At 39.0% G+C, this 25,727-nt stretch overlaps 1 pseudogene; it reads left to right on the top strand.

Moving 5' to 3' along the window:
- The first annotated feature begins 9,622 nt into the window (after positions 1-9,622).
- On the top strand, positions 9,623-25,500 carry LOC102422806 (annotated as a pseudogene).
- Positions 25,501-25,727: the final 227 nt, after the last annotated feature.

Raw genomic sequence — 25,727 nt, 5'->3', positions numbered from 1 at the left:
ATAAACCATGAACAACCTTTAAAAAAAGCATACCATGTGATCTAAATAATGTGATTCTAGCGAGAATCTATACATATTATATGCAGTTACCAATATATATTTATCTATATATTAATATTTAGAAAGTTATATATCCAATTATAAAATGAGAACAGAGACTGGGCTGAGCCATGGCATTATGAAATACTATTCTGATAAAATAGGATTACTTTTGCATTTTAGTATGTTCATTTTATGTTACTGTTTTTTGTTTTGTTTTTTCCTAATACAGAGCATTCATACTTTCTGGAAGATTTATTCATAATGTAATACAAAAACATTATATTATGCCTATTAATGAAATAATGAAAAATTACTAATAGGTCAGTATATTTGCAAACTGCATGACAGTGGTCAAACTTGTGTTGTTAGATCACTCTGTCTGCCATTAGAAATGGTAGTATCTATAGAATTGATAGATCTTTAATCTGACAAATCTATGTAACCCATGGCTGCATTGGGTATAATAATAGGCAACAGATTATTTTTAGAATGAAATGCAATAATGTATGTAAAGTACCTAGTGTACTGCCTAAAACAGTAAGCAATCATTAATGGTTAATTTTTCATAAAAAAGTATGTTATTTTGAATTTTTACTTATAATCATATCAACAAATATATGCATCTTTTAAAAAAATTATGACAAAATCAGTTAAATAATGTTCAACTAAGAGTTGAGGAATCGGCCCGGCCATCATGGCTCAGTGGTTGAGCATCCACTTATGAAATAGGAGGTCATGGTTTGATTCCCAGTCAGAGCATATGCCCAGGTTGCAGGCTCAATCCCCAGTGTGGGGCGTGCAGGTGGCAGCCAATCAATGATTCTCTCTCATCATTGATGTTTCTATCTCTCCCTCCCTCTCTCTTCCTTTCTGAAATCAATAAAAAATATTTTAAAAAAAGATTTGAGGAATCCATATAGTAAACATGTAAACCTGGTAGGTATACGTACTTTGAAATCCCATGCAAATTTCACCAATCAATTGGTTTTGTACCAATTAGCTCATTAATAGGCATAATACAATATTTTCATATTTATTGTGAATAAATCTTCCAGAAAATGACTGCTCTGTATTGGAAAAAAAAACTCAATGTGAATTTCCAAATTAGAGTTAAGATATGAATAACTTTCCAAATTTGCTGGTTCATCAAAATCGTGTTTTTTTCCAGAACATCTTCCAACATTTGAAAGGACACTTTTGAGATAGTAGTCAACAATGTAATGACTTAATTACAAATCTAGTAGACTATGAACTTCATAACAGGGCCTTGTATTAGTTTCCTTGGGCTACCATAAAAAGTACCATAAACTGGGTGGCTTAAAACAACAGAAATGTATTCTCTCACAGTTCTGAATGCCTGAAGTCCAAGAACAAAGTGTCAGCAGGACCATGCTCTTTTTAAATCTCTGGGTAAGGATTCTTTCCATACCTCTTCCAGGTGTGTAGTGGTTGCCAGCAATCCTTAGCATTCTTACCTTGCAGCTGTATTTTTCCAATTCCTGCCTGCAACATCACATGGCTATCTTTTCTCTGTGTCTGTTTTCACATCAACTTCCCTCTATGTGTGTCTCTGTGTCCAATTTTTTCTTTTCTTATAAGGATTCCAATCATTGTATACTAGAGGCCTGGTGCACGAAATTATTGCACTTGGTGTGGTGGGGAGGTCCCTCAGCCCAGCCTGAGGCCTCTCACAGTCCAGGAGCCCGCAGGCCTAAGCTGTCAGTCAGACATCCTTAGCACTGCCATGGAGGCAGGAGAGGTTCCCGCCACCACCACTGCGCTCCCCAGCCTTGAGTCTGGCTCAGGACTTCTGGCTGAACAGCGCTCAAAGGGAGCGCATTGACCACCAGGGGGTAGCTCCTGCATTGAGCGTCTGCCCCCTGGTGGTCAATGCACATCATAGAGACCAGTTTTTCTTCCTTTAGGGCAATTTGCATATTAGCCTTTTATTATATAGGATTATATAGGATAAGCAGGAGAGCAGCCATTCATTTGGTTGAGCTGGAGGCAGAGTCAGAAGATCTCCAGTGTTGGCGGGCAATAGGTGTATCACTTAGCTCCACCCAGCAAGCCACTTCAACTCCCTGGGCTCCCGTGGAATGGTTTGTGAACTAGGAATTGCTGTAGGTTCCCTTTCAAAGTAACATTTTGAAAACAGCACATGCAATTTGAAGAAAATGCACTTTCTGCCCTCGCTGGTTTGGCTCAGTAGAAAGAGCATCGGCCTGTGGACTGAAAGGTCTCATGCCTGGGTTGCAGGCTCAATCCCCAGTATGGAGCATGCAGGAGACAGCCAATCCATGATTCACTCTCATCATTGATGTTTCTCTCTCTCTCTGCCTCTCCCTTCCTCTCTGAAATTAATAATAATATATATGAAAAGAAAGTGCACTTTAGCTCCTCTCCATCAGCAATGTCTTTCATCTCATGTGTTTGAATTCTCATCTCTAAGGGTTCGGATACATTCATCCCATGGTGATGTACATGCCACATATGATGCTATACACTGATCTTCCCTTAACAGTATTAAAACAATCAAGGAATATTTCCGGATTTTAAAAACTAATACACATACACGCTCAGACATATATTCACCCTAATGCAGTGATGGCGAACCTTTTGAGTTCGGCATGTCAACATTTTGAAAAACCCTAACTTAACTCTGGTGCCATGTCACATATAGAAATTTTTGATATTTGCAACCATAGTAAAACAAAGATTTATATTTTTGATATTTATTTTATATATTTAAATGCCATTTAACAAAAAAAAATCAACCAAAAAAATGGGTTCGCATGTCACCTCTGACACACGTGTCATAGGTTTGCCATCACTGCCCTAATGCATACCTCAAGGAATTCTCCAGAGAAAGAAATGAGTAAGATTAGCTTGGGATTATACATTGAATGGCCCCATCTCTGTCCCTGTGATCGCATATTGCTAAACTCCCAATCAGCATGTGTATGGCATTAATTATTCTGCTTTTATTTTCATTTATTCATTGAAAGGCTGACTGTCATAAAAGATAAGAACCTGAGTCTTAGAGTTAGAATGGGATTCAAGAGCCAGCCATCTCTTACAAGAATCATGATGTTTGGAAAACATCTCAACCTCCATAAAACTTAATTCCCTTGTTTGTAAAAGGCTACACTAAAAATAGCATCACCTGTTGCAAATGGTAAAAGTTCCTTCTTAGGCATAGTATTCCATTGTGTAGATGTACCACAGTTTTTTAATCCACTCATCTGCTGATGGGCACTTAGGCTGTTTCCAAATCCTAGCTATTATAAATTGTGGAGAGCATTATGCTAAGCAAAATAAGCCAGTAGGAGAAAGATAAATATCACATGATCTCACTCATATGTGGGATAAAATGATCAACATAATTTGATGAAAAAGAATAGATCCAGAGACAAATGGCAGGGGAGGGGGGTTAGAGAGTGACTTGTATGCATGCATATTAGCATAAGCAATGGACACAGACACTGGGGTGGTGTGGGCTTGCCCAGGGTGGGAATGGCTGGGGAGGGGGGCAGGGTCCATTGGGGGAAAATGAGACATATGTAACTTTAGACAATAAAAAAATAATAATAAATAGCATCTCCTTAGCAGCATTATTTATACAATTGAGATAATATTCATAAAATCCCTAGCACAGCATCTGGTGCATAGGGAAGCTCTAATGAATGTTTCTATTGTTATAATATTACTAGTGGCCCAGTGCATGAAATTCGTGCATGGAGGGGGGGGGTCCCTCAGCCTGGCCTGCACCCTCTTCAATCTGGGACCTGATCGGGCCTAAACTGGCAGTCGGACATCCCTCTTGCAATCTGGGACCACTGGCTCCTAACCGCTCACCTGCCTGCCTGCCTGATTGCCCCTAACTGTCTCTGCCTGCCTGATTGCCCCTAACTGCCTCTGCCTGCCTGCCTGATAGCCCCTAACTGCCCTCCCCTGCCAGCCTGATCTTGCCCCCAACTGCCCTACCCTGCCAGCCTGATCACCCCTAACTTCCTCTGCCTGCCTGATCACTCCTAACTGCCCTCTCTTGCCAGCCTGATCTCACCCCCAAATGCCCTCCTCTGCCGGCCAATTTGGTTCTGATTGGTCAGGCAAGTGCTGATCAACAGCTGCCACACAGTCTGGATCAGACCCTGTTTCTCTCCTCAGGCCTCTCTCTGGGCCTGATTTGCAATCCCCTCAGCAGTCAGTGCCGGGTCACCGTGCCTGCATCTTTAGCAGTCAGTGCTGGGTCGCCATGGCAACCCAGCACTGACTGCAGGACTGACTTCCGGTTGGTCGAGCCTCTGGTTGTGATAGACCCAGGGTTTTATATATTATGACTAGAGGCCCAGTGCATGGATTTGTGCACCATTGGGGTCCCCTGGCCTGGCCTGCAGGGATTGGGCCAAAATCAGCTCTCCAACATCCCCTGAGGGGCCCCGGATTGCAAGAGGGTGGATCTCAGGTGACCCACCCCAGAATCGGGCACCCTCCTTTCTGGTTCCGGGTGAGTCACCTGAGAACCACAGCTGCCAAGTCACCGAAGCTCAACAGCTCCTGTGTTGAGCCTCTGCCCCCTGGTGGTCAGTTCACATCATATCTAATGGTAGGAGCACCTACTCCCTGGTGTTCATTGCACCTCATAGCTATCGGCCAGTCGGCCTGTTGCTTAGGCATATATATATGTATATATATAGAGATAGATATATCCACTCTAATCCAGTTTGACCCCATCTTAACTTAATTATATTTAAAAGATCCTATTTCTAAATAAGTGCACATTCTAAGGTTCCGAGTGGCTACAAATTTTGGAGAGACACTATTCAACCTTACACTCACCCTAACCATCTTTGCAGTATTTTATTTCACTCTTCCTTTACTGTTTTCTATATTTCAACCAATAAAGTTTAGCTACCATATTTTCCCTTCCTCTACAGTTCAGACTTATAGATTATGTCCTGGGATGAGTTATCCTATACGTTGTCTCACTCATCAACTATACCAACTCTCTTTCCCTCACTTTCCTCTACTATTGAAGCTAGAAAGGGAGATACTTGACTTCCCAGCCACCCTTGCAGCTATGGTTGGCCATGTGAAAAGTTCCACAAAAAAAGTCGTTGGGGAAGGTTGTCATCAAAAATTGAAAATGCAAATCATCATGAGGAGAAGAAATTTTTTTAAATGCTCACTTGAGGATATGTGTATTGATTTTTAGAGAGAGGGGAAATGAGAGAGTGAAAGAGAGATAGGGAAAGAGAGAGAGAGAGAGAGAGAGAGAGAGAGAGAGAGAGAGAGAGAGACTGATGCGAGAGAGAACATTGATCGGTTGCCTTCTGTGCATGCCCTGACTGTGGATTGAACCCACAACCTAGGTATGTGCCCTGACCAGGAATCAAACCTACAACATTTCAGTGTATGGTGTGATGCTCCAACCAAGTGAGACACACTGGCCAAGATAGAACCTTTTCCATTTTATTTATACTTTTCCTGTCTTCCTACCTAGAAAATGGGGAGACCTGATGGTTGAAAATGCAGCAACCACCTTATGACCATAAAGCTGAAAGCTATACATACTACATGTGGTAAAGCAGGAAGATCACAGGAGCTTAGGTGCTTGCTACTACCATGGATTGCCTCTTCCTAAGCTTTGTATGTGCAAGAGCCACTGTTTGCAGGCTTTCTTCAGCTAGCAGCCAAGTGTAATCCTGATTAATAAGCCTCTTCCATTTATTAAATTCAAATTCTGTCAGTTCTCAATAATCAGACACTGCTTTCTATAGCTGAAAACAAGGCTTTCTTCTCTGAATCTGTGTAGTGACTGATTGCTGGGATTCATTTATCAATTAATCCTGCCCTGCAAGGCAGTATTTCTTCTAGTCTATTCTTGAACCATTATTTCAATGCTAGAGGCCCAGTGCATGAAAATTCATGTACTGGAGGGGGGTTCCCTCAGCCCGGCCTGCCCCGTCTCATAGTCTGGAAGCCCTCAGGGGTGGGAGGCAACCTGGCAATCAGGGGAAGGTGACACCCCATCACACCTCTGCTGCTAGCACTGCCGGCAGCGCAAGCCTTGGCTGACCATGGTTACCTGAGCCTCGGGCGGCCCTAGGTGGCTGGTAGCCGCCATCCGAGGCTTGCCTGCACCTCGGGCCGGCCCTGGATGGCTGGGGGGCTGCAGGGACTGGGGGACTCCAGAGGCAAGCGCATGGCAAGGCCGGGCCTGCCCCTAGGACTGGGCACTGCCATCTTGTCGCTGTGGGCACTGCCATTTTTGAGGGTGTGGCAGTCAATTAGCATATTTCCTCCTTATTGGCTGTGGGCACCACCATCTTTGTGATGGCATGAGGGTCAATGAGCATATTCCCTCTTTATTAGATAGGATTGTCTTCTCATAGTTCTTTTTGCTGAATCTCCTGCCATATCCATCAAGACTGTCTTGCTAACAGCCTACTACATAATAAACCTAGAGCCAGACATTGCAGATATGTTCTATACGGAAGACTTAGTCTATAAATTGAATTCTTTAAGACAATAAATTAAGAGTCTGGTACTCAAAGGGTCAGTTCAGTGTTTGTTTTATGTTCAAACCATAACTTTTTCTGCTCTTGGAACTTAACTCTTGGCAGAAGGACAACAGGCCTAAAATGTTCTTTCAGGAGTCCAGAGAGAAGGAGCCAGAAAGGAATGCTGCTGATGTTTGCAATAAACTTTAAATAATTTGGTAAATGTTCCATTTACCCTAAGATAACCTTTTGACAAGTAGAGGAAAATCCCTTTATAATAATGGTTTCTGAAGGTAACTATATATGTTTGCTTAGGCCTGGCCTCATAATATGGACAGAGCCAAACCTCTACTTAATGCCTTTGTTATACATGCACACATTCATAAATAGATACATATAACCAATAAACACATACAGTTATATATATGTACACATAGACACATGGATATTTATAAATATACACTTGTACACACATTCATAAATAGACACACATTAATAAATACCCACATATCTAAAACACACATTCAGAGAGACATTCATGCACACCCCAGAAATCCTGCACTAAACTTTTCATATGTTCAATATGTCAGATCTTCCAAGTGAAATGGAGAAATGTCCACAGTGTTTCTAGCATAAAATTTACAACAAGAAGTCTCTTGTCTCACCACGGAGATAAGAAGCACATGAACTAATGGCAGTTATTTTGTTTTCAAATAGGATTAGAGAAGTCCCAGAGCTCAGATTCTGTAACAAGTATTGTTTGAAAAGAGGGCCATGCCATCTCCTGCTTAATCTATGGGAGCTATCCACCCTGGCATTCATTTAGCTCCTTAAATGCTGTACCATCTTATTTCCTGATTCAGACACACTGTCCATGTTGTTCATTTATGTTACCCAGATAGTTAACTGGTACTTATCTTCCAACTCCCAGGGTAAATTCCCCCTCCTTAGAGAAACCTTAACTGGAAAAAAGTATTGAGTGAGTTCCTCCTTTTAGTCTTTTACAGCCTTGAGTATATTTCTTTTATTATGCTCACCAAAAGTTGTAATTTTACATTTATTTGTGTGATTATTTAATGTAAGGTTTCTCTTGCACTATAATATAAGCTAATAAATCAAAAGTTGTCTAGCTTGTATGATGCTACCTCCCCTGAACCTATTAGAGTGACTGGCAAATACATGGTAGATAAACACGTATTTGTTGATTTGATGGAAGGTTATCTCTGAAAGATTAGAAAGCACAAAGCATTACTGTCTTGTATCAGAATATATTCAGCTGCAAAAAGACAATCTGAATATAGCTCAAACAATAAAGTAAACTTATTGGTTTACATAGTTAGAAAGTCCATACGTGGGGTGAATATTAAGTTGGTTTGATTCAATCGATCTACAAGAACCCTGATCCTTTTCAACTCTCTCCTGCAACATTATCTTAGACCTGGCTCCCTTCCATTGTCACAACATGACTGCCAAAAAACTCCAAAGGTTACTTGCTTTCTTGTTCATATTCGGGGAGGGGGGATATTCACCACAGTAAAAGAAAGAAACCTACAGGTTTTAAATTGTGTCCCCCCAAAGAGCATATGTTGAAGCCCCAATCCCCAGTAACTCAGAATATGACTATATTTAAAGAGTCTTTAAAAGGTAATTAAATTTAAGTAGGGCCATTAGGGTGGACACTAATTCAATTATGACTGGTGTCCTTATAAGAAGAGGAGATTAGGACACAGACAACTCAGACAAAGGGATGGCTATGTTAATTCACAGCAAGAAGGTAGCCATCTGCAAGCCAAAGAGAGAGGCCTCAGAAGAAACTACACTTGCCTATACGTTGAACAATTCTACCCTCCATGAAAAAAAAACATTTCTGTCATTTCAGCCACCCAGTCTGGAATTTTGTTATAGCAGCCCTAGAAAACTAATACATGGAGATAATGTAATTATCAAATTATTAGTCAGCTGTATAGAACTTAGAGGAAGTATAGTAAGAACACAGAATTCATTCAGGGGTATTACATTTACATGCTTTTCACTGGACGCTGAATTCCTTCATCACACAGTTTCTTGTGATACTCTCATGCAAGTAAATTCCTGTCAGAGTTGAAAAACATTCAAATTCCTGTTCTTTTATACTTGGGCTTCCATGCCTCAGCATTCCCTGGTTCTGGAACATCTGTGGCCCCACAGTCTAATCCCAAGATTATTATCATAAATACATCTCTTCAGCAGATGTTCCCACTTCAACAATGTGACTGTTAGTAAATGGGAGGTACGAATCGCCATTTTTCAACAGTTGAATGAAAGACAAATTGTGCATCTAAACCAGGGGTGGGCAAACTTTTTGACTCGAGGGCCACAATGGGTTCTTAAACTGGACCGGAGGGCCAGAACAAAAGCATGGATGGAGTGTTTGTGTGAACTGATATAAATTCAAAGTAAACATCATTACATAAAAGGGCACGGTCCTTTTTTTTTTTTAGTTTTATTCATCCCACGGCTGATCTAAATAGACCACAGAAGGTTTATTAGAGAAACCTTTAGATCTGAAGGAGAAACAACTGCAGCATAAACCTACTAGCCCATGAGAGAGTTAAAACCCAAATCCTCTGCTTTTCTTCTCTTAATTTAGGGTCCCAAAGCTGTGCCAGGATTGCAGATTTATTTATTGCTTTAGAGCTCATCTGAATTTCTGTTATAATCTTCCATTTTACTGCAATGCTGATTATACTCCATTTGCCCAGCTCTCCCCTGCTTGGTTCTGTACCTCAGGAGGCTGAGTCTACAGACTTCATATCCTAGACTCCTTTGTTCTTTGGTTTGGTCAATGGAATGAGAAAGCAGGAGATAGTCGGTTTCCTTTGCTACTGGGCAAAACCCTGATCAGAGTATAGGAACCTTCTGCTATTCCAGCTATGCTTTCTGCCCTGGAATGTGGAAAAATCTAGGAGTTTCCAGGTAACTAGGTATCAGCAGGCTGGTGCAAGGGGTCCACGTGGAAGCTCATGGCAGCAGCAAATTATCAAACAGTACGGTAGTATTTCTAAATATTTTTAAATGATTAATAATCACTTGCGATGAATGGGTTTTTGCTGCTGAACATCAGCCCTAGTTTAGCTCTAATCCATGGCCTGTCTATGAGAGTGAGTGTGAGTGAGGCTTCTGCTGGACTATCCCATGACCTAAATGAAGCACGGTGACCTCACAGAATTATAACCCAGTATTTAAAAAAAGAAAACTAGATTAAAACTTTGATTCTGTAATTTCAATAAACAACTAAATTATCTTGAACCTCAATTTCTTCCGCCAAAAAGTGAAGATGGTACTTATTTCATAGGATAACTCTAAAGGTAAATGAACTCAGTATGTGTAATATGCTCAGTATTGTGAATGAGACCCAGTTTGAGGATGGTACTGGAGCAACCAATCTATGATCTAAATGAGGCAAAGTGACATACATACATAAGTATTTAAATTAGTATTTTGAATTTGTAATCAACATAAGTACCATATACTTATTATAGCAATGCAGAAATCATTACTTTTCAAAAGAACTTGAAATAATTTATCTCATTTAATTGTTTGAGTTTATTTTCTCCATTGAAAAATCAGGATAGATCCATCCCTCTTTGTTACAAGATAAAATTTTGTGAGGTTGTAATTTTAACCTTATCCCAACCCAACCCTTTTCATTCTCAACAGTTGCACTTTTGCTGTGCTGGTTTTTCTCCTCCTAAATCAGAGAAGAAAATGCTTTCTTTTAGATTTTGAAAAGTCCTGAAATAGGCAAGAAAAATATTTTTACATTGAAATGAACCATCTGGCCACTTTATCCTGTTCTACATCTAACATCCAGAGTTACTATAATATTTATTTAATGGATTCTTTATTCATGGAAGTGATATTACAACTATAAATTGCCATGAGTAGTCAGCAACTGCTCTTAACTATTTCTTTTCCTTTTTATACTAAGAAAAATTCTCTTCATGAGCTAGAATTAAAATATATCGATGAAAATTAGAGCATCAATTAAGAAATCTACATATAAATTTTAATTCTGCCAATAAGTAATTTTGTAATCACTAACAATTCATTTAACTTCTTCACCCGTTAAATGTAGGTTTGGGGCCCTGGCCAGTTTGGCTCAGTGGATAAAGCATCGGCCTGGGGATTGAAAGTTCCCAGGTTCAATTCCGGCCAGGGGCATATACCTTGGTTGCAGACATATCCCCAGTAGGAGGTGTGCAAGAGGCAGCTGATCCATGTTTCTCTCTCATCGGTGTTTCTAACTCTCTATCCCTCTCTCTTCCTCTCTGTAAAAAATCAATAAAATATATTTTTAAAAAATGTAGGTTTGGGATAGGTGATTCTTAAGGAACCCTTCACATTCAGTTATCTCTCAGTATTTCTATGGTATTTTAGCATAAAATAGTACCTAATATATTGTCAGCAATTATATCTCAAGCATGTCCATTTAATAATCATACCAACTCTACTTTGCAGATAAGCAATAAAACTATGAGGCTACATTTCTAACTCAAAATCTAACCAGTAGTGAGTGGAAGTGTCATAGCTTGAAAAGGTCTTTTTTTATTTGTTTTTTTAAATAGATATATTTTTATTGTTGATAGTATTACAGATGTCTCCCATTTCCCCCCACTTTACCCCCCTCCTTCCAGCCCCTTTCCAGCCCCCAGGTCTTCACCCCCCTATTGCCTGTGTCCATGGGCTATGTATTTAAGTATACAAGTTCTTTGGTTTACCTCTTGTTCTCCAAATACCCACACCAAGGTATGTCAGTCTGTTCCATGCCTCCATGCTTTGGGCCTTATTTTGTTGGTCAATTAATTTTGTTCATTGGATTCCACAAATAAGTGAGATCATGTGATATTTATCTTTCTCAGATTGGCTTATTCACTAAGCATAATATTCTCCAGGTCCATCCATGCTGTTCCAAAGGGTAAGAGATCCTTCTTTTTTAGAGTTGCAAAGTATTCCATTGTGTAAATGTACTAGAGCTTTTTTATCCACTCATCTACTGATGGTCACTTGGGCTGTTTCCAAATCTTAGCTATTGTAAATAATACTGCTATGACCATAAGGGTGTATATATTCTTTCTGATTGGTGTTTTGGGGTTTTCAGCATATATTCCCGGAAATGGAATCACTAGGTGAAACGGAAGTTCCATTTTTAATTTTTTGAGGAAACTCCATACTGTTTTCCATAGTGGATGCACCAATCTGCATTTCCACCAGCAAAAAGGCCCTTTTGAATTCAAGTCCTATAACTCACTGACTATTACCTTATTTTATGATGATTTTCAAAATAAACCACAAGCTTAAGTGGCAGGGGGAAAAATGTAGTTTAACAAGCAACCAGCCAGTAAATAAATATGCAACAATTTTAACAAATTTGAAAGACTGCTAGGTATTCAAAATGTGTCAGTTAAGAAATGTGGAGATATTATCAATCCGTTTATTTAAAATCTATAAATGTAACTCTGCATTTCTAGGGAACAGAACAATAACAGCTATAAGAAAGTACACCCTCTTTCTGCTCCAATGGAACCATGGATTGTTTTTACTCTAATCCCAAGAGCATGGTACCAGCTGCCCATTTTCCTGCTGTGCTTCTCAGGCAGGTGTTTCTTTGTGGGGTGCTTGTGGAATTCAATAGATGCTTGGCTCATAATCTGCAAATTGTTGCTTACATATTTATTTTTACAGTCAGTAGATTGTTTTCTGGATTGATTAAAACAGTTTCCTAAATTTTACATGAAACCAGTGACCCCTAATATTCCAGCTGGTGGAAGTTACAAAAAGATTCACAAGCTAGGGGTATTTTTGAGTGTTTTATAAGTGGAGAAGACTAACTTAAAAGAAAAATTTTAAATCTAATATATATTTAAAATTTTCTCAGTAAAAGGCAATGACAATAGCCATCTCTGTGGCAGTAGTGTGAGGATAGAAGGGATGGTTTTGAAAAACTTTTTTAAAGTGTGAGATGATATTGCTTTTGGTTAACTATTAATCTCATTTATAAAGTCTTTAAAAGAAATATCTTCCTGAGACAGTGATGATATTTTCCTCATACTATACAATGCCCGTTTATGTAGAGTACGTAAAAAAATCTTTTGGGTATTTGGAACTTGAACTTCACTTCTATTTATTGATGCAAAAGCATCGGTAAATAGAAATCACAGTAATTAGAATCAGTAAATAGAAATGACACATCATCATTTCTATTTAGATAAGGTCTGATGTGAATTCTTCTAATTCATTAAAATTAAAGCCCAATGTACTTCTTTCCCTGGATAGAACAATAGAAAAAATCACTCTCAATTGATCTGAGATAAACTTTTACAATGAATGCTGTGGTATTAGGTTCCCTGAAAATTAGGCATTTCAAAACCATGAAATCAACTGTTTTCAGATGACATGATCTTATACTAGTATGTTAGAAACCCTAAAGATTCTACACATACACACAAAGAAAACTGTTAAAACTAATAAATGAATTAACCAAGTTGCAGGACACAAAGTCAACACATACAAATGAGTTGCATTTTTATACATTAACAAAAAGCTCCTTGAATAGAGAGATAATATATTGTTCTTCTTTTAATCTAAACTCTTAATAGAAAATAAACTTCTCTTATCAAGGAGCTTATATTATCAGTATTTTATAAAAGATTCTGATTTTTGATAATCAAATGCCATAAGATTTTAACTATATTTTCTATGATTATCAAAATGTAAATCAATGACTGGGGATAAATTAGAAAGTAGTTCAGGAATTATGTTTTATCCATCTCTCTGTCATAGCATCTGTCCCATTTCCTAGTATTTAATTACTGAGGATAAAGAGAGTTCTACATAGTGATCAAAAGTTTCAATTTACCAGAAGATAATGCTTCTTAACTCATTTGGGCTTAATAATATAGCCTCAAACTATATAAAGCCCAAATTGACAGAATTAATGGGAAATTACAAAAATTCTCACATTGGAAGACTTTAACACATATCTGTAGTGACTAAAGGGACAAACAGGTAAAAACTTAGCAAGAATGTAGAAGATTTGAACACCACAATGAATAAGTTTGGTCTAATAAATGTATATGTAATATTGCATACAATGACTAGGGAATATGTTTTCTGCAAGAACTTGAGGAACATTACGAAAACTGACCATATTCTAATCTACATAGTAAATGGCAATACTTTTTCTTTTCTTTTCTTGCTTCCCCTTTGTCCCTATTCATTCTATACTCAACTTTACAACCAGAGTGATACTGGAAAAACCTAACTTGGATAAGTCATACCTCTCTTCAGATTTCTCCAATGGCTTCACATCCTGCTACAAGTGAAAGTCTAAATCCATTATCATTACAGTAACTCACAAAGCCACACACCTAGCCCTCCAGCAAACTTTTGTCTCCAATCTCATCTCCTCTCCCTTCCCTCATTCAGTATGCTCCAGGTACACTTTCCTCTACTGTCCCATTAACACATGAAGAATGACTCAACCTCTGAACTATTCATTTGCTGTTTCTTCTGCCAGGATCCTTCATGCAGTTATCTGAACACTCACTGTCTCCTTCAGCTCCTTTAGGTCCTTTTACAAATGTTACTTTTTACTGAGGTCTTCAACACCCTATTCATAACTCATTCTCTATCATTTATGCTGACTTGATTTTTCTCTAAATCATTTCACACCATCTAAATACTCATGGCACAGACAACAGTATGAAGATTACCAGAGGGAAAGGCTGGTGGAGGTGGTAGAAGAAGGTAAAGGGGGGATAAATGGTGATGGAAGGAGACTTGATGGAGTGATAAACACACAATACAATATACAGATGTACTGTAAAATTGTATACCTAAGACCTGTATAATTTTATTAATCTATCACACAATAAATTCAATTAAAAATAAATAATCCATGGACACAGACAGTAGTGCGGTAAAGGCCTGGGGTGGGGGTTGGGTGGAGGGGGTCAATGGTGGGAAAAGGGGCACATCTGTAATACTTTCAACAAGAAAGATAAATTTTAAATTAAAAACAAAATATTACAGATTTATCATCTGTCTCCTTTCATGAGAATGTAAACTTTTAGGGTCTATAGTTTTTATTGTTTTATTTATCGTTATATCACTAGTAACTAGATTAGTTTTGGTATTTTGTCTGTATATAATAAGAATGAATGAATTTGGAAATTTAAAATCACTTTTTACATAACCCTTGAGTCAGAAAAAAACTCATAATGAAATTATAAAATATTTCAAACTAAATTACATATCAAAAGTGTAGGATATAACTGAAGTAGTACTTAGAGAAACTTTTATAGCCTTCAGTGTGTTTATTAGAAAAGAAGAGTCATTTAAAAATAATTAACCAGGCCTCCAACCTAAGAAATTAAAAAGCACAGTATAATAAACCTCCTCAAAATATTAGGGAGTAAATAATAAAGATCATAAATAAATAAAATAGAATCAAAAGAGCCCAACAAAGCCCCATAAACAATTATTTGTAAAGACTAATAACTTGCACACATTTCTGCTAATATTAACAAATAAAATACAGAAGACAACATAGACAATATTTGGGATGAAAGAAATTATATAACTACAGATACTATAATAATTAAAAGATAAAATGATGTTATGAATAATTTTGTTAATAAATTTAAAATATTAGATGAAACAGAAAAAAATCTAGAATGCAACCTGTCTAAACTGGTTCAATTAGAAAGAATAGAGAACTATTAAAATTCCAAATCAATAGTTTAAATATCCTACAAAAAAAATGCTAGAATCGGGTGGCTTTGGAGGGAAGTTCAAGAAAACATGAAATAACAAAGAATTCCAAATCAACTTTTCTAGTAGAGAAAAGTAATGAATATTTCCTTCAATTTATTTGATGATAACATAATAACTTTAATAGTAACTTTTTAAAAATAATGTATTAAAAGTTATAGGACTGGGTTCCATGGGGAAATGGCTGATTCTAGGACTGGCGTGGGAAATATACACAGTGAGCCTGGGGCATCTTGTAATGCCAGAAATAAAGGAAGTGTTTGAAAAAAAACACACAAAACAAATCAAAATAGCTCAATGATCTGGGAATGCCAAAGGAACACAGAAGACAACACTTGAACTGTAACCCAAAGTATAAAATAAATATCCACGAGTCCACAGTGATATAAATAAGTGATTAGATAAACAATTAAGGGAGAAGAAGCAAGTCTTCCATGCAGAAGAAGTCCAAATAATTTATGTAAATACTCCTCCCTTAAGGAAGGGGAGCATAAATCTCCACTCATTAATTGTGGACTGTCTATGGTGACTTCCTTCCAAAGCATATAGTATGGAAAGTTCTAGGCACATTTCATGAATATGGATGCACTACTCATAATCAAGCTACCAACAACCTGAGTATAGTCTTTTTGAAACACACACACACACACACACACACACACAATTATTAACAAACTAGAGGCCCGGTGCACAAAAATTTGTGCACTCAGGGGGGTCCCTCAGCCTGGCCTGTGCCCTCTCGCAGTCTGGGACCCCTCAGGGGATGACCACCTGCTGGCTTAGGCCCGCTCCCTGGAGGGATTGGGCCTAAGCTGGCAGTCAGACATCCCTCTGGCAGCCCGGGAGCCCTCGGGGGATGTCCACTTGCCAGCGGGGAGCAGGCCTAAGCTGCAGTTGGACATCCTTAGCACTGCTGAGGAGGCAGGAGAGGCTCCCACCACCACCGCTGTACTGGCAGCCGGCAGCCTGGCTTGTGGCTGAGCAGAGTTCCCCCTGTGGGAGCTCACTGACCACCAGGGGGAAGCTCCTACATTAAGCATCTGCCCCCTGGTGGTCAGTGTGTGTCATAGTGACCAGTCATTCCCAGTCCTTCTTCTGTTAGGGTCAGTTTGCATATTACTCTTTTATTATATAGGAGTGCCTGACCAGCCTGGGTGAGGGGCTGATGGCTGTTTGCATGCTGGCAAAGCCCCCCAGCGGGGACCCTCACCCAATGAGGGTGTCGCCAGCCTGGGTGAATGGCTGATGGCTGTTTGCAGGCTGGCCACAGCCCCTTCAGGGTGGGGGTCCCCCCTGGGGTGCCTGGCCAGCCTGGGTGAGGGGTTGATGGCTGTTTTCAGGCTGGCCACAGCCGCTTCAGTGTGGAGGTCCCCACTGGGGTGCCTGGCCATCCTGGGTGAGGGGCTGAGGGCCATTTGCAGGCTGGCCACAGCTGCTTCAGGGTGGTAGTCTCCCCTGGGGTGCCTGGCCAGCCTGGGTGAGGGGCTGATGGCTGTTTTCAGGCTGGCCACAACCCCCAGCCACCCAAGCTCCCAGTGGAGGCTGGCTGGAAGCAGGTATCTGGGATTTATTTTTCTTCTATAATTGAAACTTTGTTGCCTTCAGCGGAGGCCACAGCCGGCTCAGGGCAGGTGGGAAGCTTGGCTTCCTCCATCGCCCAGGCAACCAAGCCTCCTGCTTGCTCCAGCTCTGGAGCTGTTAGCCACCATCTTGGTTGGGTTAATTTGCATATAGTCGCTCTGATTGGCTGGTGTGTGTGGCTTGGGGCATAGCAAAGGTACAGTCAATTAGCATCTTTGTCTTTAATTGGTGTAGATTGGTATTATCCCAGGAAATATTTTAATGTTAATAAAAATATTAATAAATTCATTAGATTAAGAGTTTATAGGAGGGAGCCTGGCCAGTGGTCCTCAGTGGTTGAGTGTCGACCTATGAACCAAAAGGTCATGGTTCGATTCCTGGTCAGGGCACATGCCCAGGTTGTGGGTTCGTTCCCTAATAGGGAGTGTGCAGGAGGCAGCTGATCAATGATTCTCTCTCATCATTGATGTTTCTATCCTTCTCTTCCTCTCCCTTCCTCTCTCTGAAATCAATAAAAGATATTTTTTTAGAAAGAGTGTATAGGAGGGAAAAACCCATGATCACATAAATAGATAATAAAACAGTTGATATAGGGAGCTCTGAGGTGTTAATATTCTATTCTAAATTTGGTGTTGGGTACATGATTGCTTATTTAATTGTTGTTGGTTAAATTGATATACTTTCTTTCTGTATATATGCTGTATTTCATAATAAAAATGTGATTGTGAGGAAAATTGCTTTATGATTGGCAGTTTGCTCAGAGTTGGACTGTGTCAGGTGTAGAACTTCTTCTCTACAGTAGGGGTAAATATTTACAATATTTACCATATGGTGATTTGGACATAATCCCCACTAAGGACCCACCTATCCATGCTTCTATACCCATTTCCACCTCACCCATACCAGGCAGTGTTTTCATAAAGTTAGAATAATGTACACAAACCCAATGGAAACTGTACGTTTTTAGCTGAGAAATTACCCACAGCCTTTCAGACCAGGGGAGAGCAAAGGAAAAGTTCCCTCCTAAATAGTGTGAGGCCTTGAACACCGTATAAAGGTCTATGGAGCTACTGCTTCTCCTCAGGTAATTTTTTTCCATTTTACCTCTCCCCTCTCTTCTGTGAACCTCCTAGATATCATCTCATTCCCACAGTTCTATCTGGCTGCCATATACCTGGATTTTACTTCTTGTTCTGGCACCTTAGGATTAACAATGTATTTATGTGGTCTACCTGGCTTCTCCCCAGAAAGTAGCTTCTTGTATTCTTCCTTTATCTGAATCTTTGCACTGTCCATGGACAAGTAATGCTCTGGCTCAGATTCAGAACCTGTCCTGCACTGTTATGAGGGAGGAAGGGGCATATGCACATGCTTTAGCTTAGCTTTTTTAAGTAAAATGGAACTTAATAATTTTTATTTTTGTGATGCAAAAAACAACTAACCTGGATGGAACAAATATTGGTCCAATTGCAATATCAAAATAAGAAAGTTAATATTAAAACTATGAATACTTTTTCTAGGTTATTTACATATAAGTGAAATTATTGGATAAACAAAAAGTAAGGAAATAACCTTAAATTAAATGCAGATACTATAATGCTTTTTTGTACAAACCACTGTTTATCTAAATCCATAGTATTTTTGCATTTGCATAAATGAACATTAAATAACTTTATTTCTGGTCTTGGAAAGATAACTAGATGATTTTATTTTCAAGCTAACAATATTTCCTAAATTGGGGTTTAATGTTTATAACCTTTAACAAAAGATTGGGGTGTAACCAGAGTCACATTTCTTTTATTTTTCAAATTGATTTCTTAAAACCCCACATCCTTATTAGCAGTATTCCAATTTATTCTTTTTTTAGGACTTTAGCTTGCACTAATTAAGAAAAGGAGAGTTTACTTGGTACAAAGAAATCAATTCTTCCAAAATCTATCTACACAGAGAGCTAGAGAGCCTAGTTCTAACACCATTGTGTTGTTGCCATATGGAGTCACAGTTGGACTCTGGTTCTTCAACATGTGATGGTTTCTTGTCCACTGCTGAGGTAAAGCCTGAGGTGGTTTAGATCCTTTATGGGACACAGGGGTACCTGATCCAGGTTCTCAACTTTATAGTTATGTGTATGTGCTCTCATGTGTGTGTATGTGTGTGTGTGTGTGTGTGTGTGTTCTTAATGTCACACTCACATTCTCAGTCCTTATTCTTCAAAGTAAAATAAGACTTACTCAGAGATTGAGCACCTATTTACCAATCTTGTGATATAGGCCCAAGATACTTCCTTTGAATAAGAGTCCATTAATGGAAGTCTCTTAATCTCTTTCATCTATATATATAAAAGCCTAAGTGAGTGTCTGACTGTTTGCCTGGTAACTATGACACAAAATGACCACGAGGGGGTAGATGCTCCAACCAGTAGAGGAGGGAGACTGATTCTTCATGGAATCAGCCATGGGTTAGGTTGCTGCTGAGGCACTGTTGGCCCCAAATCTGTTTCACCTGCACCCCGGACCCAAAGAGGAGGGAGGCCGATTATGGGGTGTGTCACCTGAAAACCACCCTCTTGCAATCCGGAACCCCTTGGGGGATGTTGGAGACCTGGTTTAGGCGTGATTTCCACAGGCCAGGCTGAGGGACCCCACCAGTGCACGAATCCATGCACCCGGACTCTAGTTAATACATATTTATCCAACAGGGGAGGGGTTTCATTTGAAAACCAAAGAGAACTTAGATACTTAAGAGTCGTTCTGGATTTGGACTGCATCCAGATTTTTGTCTGATTATTTCCAATTTTTTTTACCATTTCTTCTCCCACATTTAATTTGACAATTACTGGAATATGCACAAGCACTGTTAACAGGTATCATAATAAACACAAACAGTTCTTGGTACACATTCATCTCCCCATGGGAGTGGGCTTACAGTTGAGTAGCCTACTAGCCCTGAGTCTTGAATATTCACTGGACATCAGTTGGCTTCCTTTACAGAGACAGTGAAAAGTGTTAGTTAAATTGGTTAGTTGGTTGAGTAGAGATAGGCTTCTTATATGAGATGATAATACATTAAAATGACATATAAAATATGATAGTACAAAAGAAATCTGAACTAGGAAACACAGGTGTCCCTATATTTACTATCTTTTAGTGAAAATGCCTTCATTCATCCCTGGTTAATAGGGTACTCTTACAAATTTTTGGTTTGTATTATACTCTACACAATATGAGTTTGTTGTGTGTGTGTTTTTTAAATATAAATAATGCTTAGTCTGAAAGACTGGGTCTCCACGTGGAGAGAAAGGCTATTAGCAATGGTGAATGGGTGATCAGTCCTGGGTTGCAGTCTACTATTAGGAATAACACAAAAGGCAATTAGTCATGTTTGTCATCTGATTCTCTAGGTATCAGACAGCTTTAGGCCCCATTGTAAAAAAAAAAAAAAAAAAAAAAAAAACACAAAAAAACATTAGTTGGCAACAATAAAGCAATCTTAATGTTCTATCAACTTCTTAATGTGCTACCAAATAGAACAGATTTTGGGATGCCAGAGTGAGGGTGATAGAGACTCCCTCTTTCAACTATTAAAATTTCAAAGAATATAACATAGGACCAGTTCAATATCTGTTCAACAGCCTGATCAACAATATAAATATAGACCTTTTAAAAAAGAACAACTATATATGTCTAACCTGAATCAAACCTGGGCTACAAAAAAGTTTTAATGCTAAATGAAGTTTGGAGTTTTGATATATATATATATATATATATATATATATATATATATATATATATATATGTATATATAGCATCTGGACATTCTGATTGCTGAATTGAGATTACATTTGCCACCTAGATTGACCACGGGACTCTTTATTAACCTGAAAGTGAATGAACAGATACCCATGAGCTCTGTAAGAGACTTCAATGAAGAGTGGAGGAAGATTATCCCTGTACTAAAAATGTTTAAAGAGACCTTGGGGGAAGGACAAAAATTAAGTTGCCTTTTATTTCTTCCATCTTTATTATGGTCTCACAGTCCAGGAGCCCTCGGGGGATGTCTGACTGATGGCTTAGGCCTGCTCCCCATTGGCCTAAGCCGTCAGTCGGACATCCTTAGCACTGCCGTGGAGGCGGGAGAGGCTCCTGCCACACCGCTGCACTCAGCCGTGTGAGCAGCACTCCCCCTGTGAGAGTGCACTGACCACCAGGGGGCAGCTCCTGCATTGAGCATCTGCCCCCTGATGGTCAGTGATGGCATAGTGAGTGGTTGTTCCACCGTTCAGTCAATTTGCATATTAGCCTTTTATTAGCCTTTTATTATATAGAATGCACACAAAATTTATCATTTTAACCATTTTTAAATGTACTACATTTCAGTGGAATTAAATGCCTTCATAATGTTGTGCTATCATCACCACCATCAGTCTCCAGAACTCTTTTCATCTTGTAAAACTTAAACTCTTAACCCATTAAACAATAACTCCCCATTTCTCCCTTACCCCCCAGCCTCTGGCAATCACCATTCTACTTTCTGTAAGTTGCCTTTTGAATATATGTGTTTTTTTGTAAATACATGGGTTACCATAAATGGTAGAATCATTTTCAATTCTTCATTCTTTAGTATTCACATATCTTGGTTGTTTCCATGCAGGCTTTAATTTTTTTTCTATACAATGCTTTTCTAAACTTTATATTCTTATGGAGTCATTGTCAAATACATTATTCAAAATATAGTCAACTCTAGCTTAATCTAAAGCAATTTCTCTACTGTTGATCTCTTTCCATTTAAAGGGCTGTTAATGATTACCGCCAAACTATCCTCATTTATGTACATAATCTGCTATTTTACATTTGTCCTGATACTTCCCAGAAGGTATTATGGGAAGGCAAGAAACATCTTACAAGACTATACATTACAGTATTCGCAGGTATGCTGAGAAACTCAGGCATGGTTGGAAAACCATTTGGAAGAATGAAAGAAAAATGGAATGATGACAAAGACACAAATGCTTAGCTTCAATAGTAAAGAAGTCTGAGAACAGATATCAAGGACAGAGTAAACATTTTTCAGTACAGATTCGGTAATTTCATATCTGGATTTTGCAGAACACTGCAGAGTTTTAATAACTGGCCTAGTTGTTCCCTTAGAACACTTAGTTGGTCAGACCCGGGTCCTAAATTTAGGTTTGCTAACTAGCTGGTTGGCATGGGTCTGCCTTGGTAATGGCAAAAGTAAAATGACAGTGGGGGCACTATCTCAAAATATGCAGAGAGTTTTCAGTTTGGTGAAATTGTTCATATCCAGGGAAAAACAGTTTCACATATTTCTTGAAGAGAGACAAGGATATTCATGACGATTCTATGCCATACAAGTAATACAGTATGGACTGTGTGTGTGTGTGTGTGTGCGTGTGTGTGTGTTTTCAGACAATTTGGTCCACGGCTTGCTTATTCCAAAAAGTGAGAAGGTCATAATGTGGATCATGTGAGAGAATGAATATGACAACAACATAAACAGGATAAAAGTAAGATTTTTTAAATGGGAAAATGTATACATACTTAAGAAATGCTTTTTAACTGTTTTTATCTCTCTCTGTCTCTGTTTCTTTCAAGAGCACTAGGAAACAGGAGTATACATTGAAAATCATCAGGAAAACACTGAATTGAAAAGGATATGATAAATGAAAGTTGAGTTAAGAAGCAAGGAATAACTGAAAATATTTTGTGGCAGGTCTATCAATAAAACTACAACCTTTAGATGATTTTTATTTTAGTTTTGCTGACTCCAAAGCACAAATTTAATGTATTTATTTTTCTTACATTATTTGATCCTGCACTCAGAAACTTGAGCAAAGAATGAAAACCAGATTTAGGTTTTCTCCTCAAAGGAAGCTTGTTTCAAAAAAAAAAAAAAAGGAATGTACTCTAGGAAAAGGCCTGAGCAACAGCAGCACACATCATTTCAGTCAATGAAAAAATACATTAAAAACACTGCCCTGGCCAGCATAGCTCAGTGCTTAGAGCATTTGCTCGTGCCCTGAAGGATCTTGAGTTCAATTCCCAGTCAGGTTCCAACCCTGGCCCCAGTCGAGGTGTGTGCAGGAGGCAACCAATTGCTGTCTCTCTCTCACATGGATGTTTTTCTCTCTGTCTTTCTCTCCCTCCCCCTCCATCCCTCCTTTCCACTCTCTGTAAAACACAATGGAAAAAATATCCTCAAGTGAGGATTAACAACAACAACAACACCCAAAGCACACACAACACAAAAAATGTGTGCTCTCCATCATGGACACACACAAAGTATTAAAATGTATGATCAAAGAAGGGTCCAGAGATTAAAATGAAAGTGACAGTGAATTGGTAATATGATTGAAAACATTTTGAGAAAAAATTTAATAGATATTGAATAGGACACTATATTGCAAAAAAAATGTACTTCTCTGAATGTGTTGAGGAATTTGCTTTATATGTCTTGCTTTATCAAAATTGGTAATAACTTGTCAAGAAACAATAAAGGGTTATTAGAATTCACAGCTTGACACAGTAGGGCAATGATGTCAAAACATAGAATGGTGGTGTCAATCACCCTGATTCTATGCTAGCTATGAAAAATTGGTTCCTGCAAGGGTTACTAGCATGTCCTTCGGTCTTAATTGTCAACTGTAGTAATCAATAACTTTTATTTCTTTATATTTTTATTTTTTTTCTCCTGACTTGCCAACTATATATATACGAATAATTTTATTGAGATTTTTAAAGTATATTTTATTTGTCTTCCACTTTAGTTTTTTCCCCCATCATACTGATAATCCTGTACCCACTCTCTCTATACATCATGTCCCCTGGATCAACTTTTTCAAATGCCATCTTTAACTTATTTTGCTTCCACACTAATATTTTCAACATTATTCACTGGCACACCACTTTCTGTTTGTCAATTTGTCAATTAAGAAGACTACATATAAGTTTCCAAAATCTAATAACTGGGTTGGCTCAAGATAAGGAATTTAAAAGGAGTCTGAAGAGTAAACATTAAAGTGGCCTGAGTTTGAAACCACAACAATGCAGCTTCATCCTCTCACTTTATCTAGAGATATCATTTCCAGGCCTGTGACTCTTGTTATTTAATGATCTGTATCAATGGGGGCTAGGTGCCCTTTTGTACTTTGTTCCATGATTCTCTTTCAGATGGCTTGCATAATTAAACTTCTGCCTTTTACTTTGAGATCCCTAGTAGTTTATTTATGTATTGTGAAACTGCATAAATATCTCAAAGTGAATTCACAAGAAGCCAAGGGTCACTCAGTGTTCCCGTCTTAAAAGTTGTTTTATAAGGTATACTTGAAGAGGCATCACCATTTGTCTTCATCAGTCAGTTAACACACCTTCAGAATCTTGCTACTGCACTGAGAATCATAGCCCTCAGAAGTGAAAGCAAAACAAAACAAGGTGATTTAGAACTATTGTGCCAAGAATATACTGATGCCTGCGAGGCCATGTGGAATGTAGCAGTGTAAATGTCATTGTAGTCACTTGCCTACCTCTAGCTCCTTTGCTTGCTGGTCCCAGTTCCACCCGCCCCAGCCAGGCTCTCTGCTCTTGCCTTGCCAAGCTGGCGCCACTCTCTGCCGCAGCTTCAGCACCTAGGCCGCCAGAGCAATGCTAAAATAGCTGTGCCCAGGGCTTCTGGAGGAATTGGGCAGCCCTTTTCGCTTCTCCTGAACAATAGCCCTTTGGTGAGCCGCCTGACGCTCTACAATATTGCTCATATACCAGGAGTGGCCACAGATCTGAGCCACATAGAGACCAGTGTGACTGTGAAAGGCTACCTTAGACGCGAGAAGCTGGCAAACTGCCTGAAAGGTTGTGATTGGTGGTTATTCCAGCTGGAGTCCCAGGCATGACATGGGATGACCTGTTCAACACCAATGATACAATTGTGGTCACCTTGACTGCTGCCTGTGCCCAGCATTGCCCTGAGGCTGTGATCTGCATCATTTCAAATTCAGGTAACTTCACCATCCCATCACATCATAAGGTTTCAAGAAACATGGAGTGTACAGCGCCAATAAGACCTCTGGGGTGACAACCCTGGACAATGTCAGAGCCAACACTTTCATCGCAGAACTAAAAGGTTTGGATCCAGCTGGAGTCAATGTTCCTGTCTTTGACAATCATGCTGGAAATACTATCATCCCCTGATCACTCAGTGCACTGCCAAGGTGGACTTTTCTCAGGACCAGCTGACAACCTTCACTGGCCAGAATTGTGGTGGTCAAGGCTAAAGCTGGAGCAGGCTCTGCCACCCTGTCCATATATTTTCCCTCGTGGATGCATTCAACAGAAAGGAAGGAGCTGTTGAATGTTCCTTTGTTAAGTCCCAAGAAATGCACTGTCCCTATTTCTCCACACCAAAGCTATTGGGGGGAAAGGGCATCAAGAAGAATGTAAGCATTGGCAAAATCATCCCTTTCAAAGAGAAGATGATAGCTGCAGTCATTCCTGAGCTGAAAGCCTCAATCAAGAAAGGAGAAGAGTTTGGACAGATCATTAAATGAGAAAGCAGTTAGTGAGCAATTCATTTCCTTAACTTATTAAAGCATCATGTCACTGTAATGTCATTTCAGATATCTTTGTATCGCAATTTGCTTTGATGATGAGTACTGTATTCACATTACCATCTCTTCCAAATTGTAGGTCAGTCCACCAGTGCCTCAATAAACACAGGCTTTGATTTTCTCTAAAAAAAAGAAAGAAGAAATAAAGAAAGAAAGAAAGGAAGGAA

The sequence above is a fragment of the Myotis lucifugus genome, unplaced genomic scaffold (assembly GCF_000147115.1).
Source record: "Myotis lucifugus unplaced genomic scaffold, Myoluc2.0 scaffold_192, whole genome shotgun sequence".
Lineage (NCBI taxonomy): Eukaryota > Metazoa > Chordata > Mammalia > Chiroptera > Vespertilionidae > Myotis > Myotis lucifugus.
This window is presented reverse-complemented; position numbering and strand designations above follow the sequence as displayed.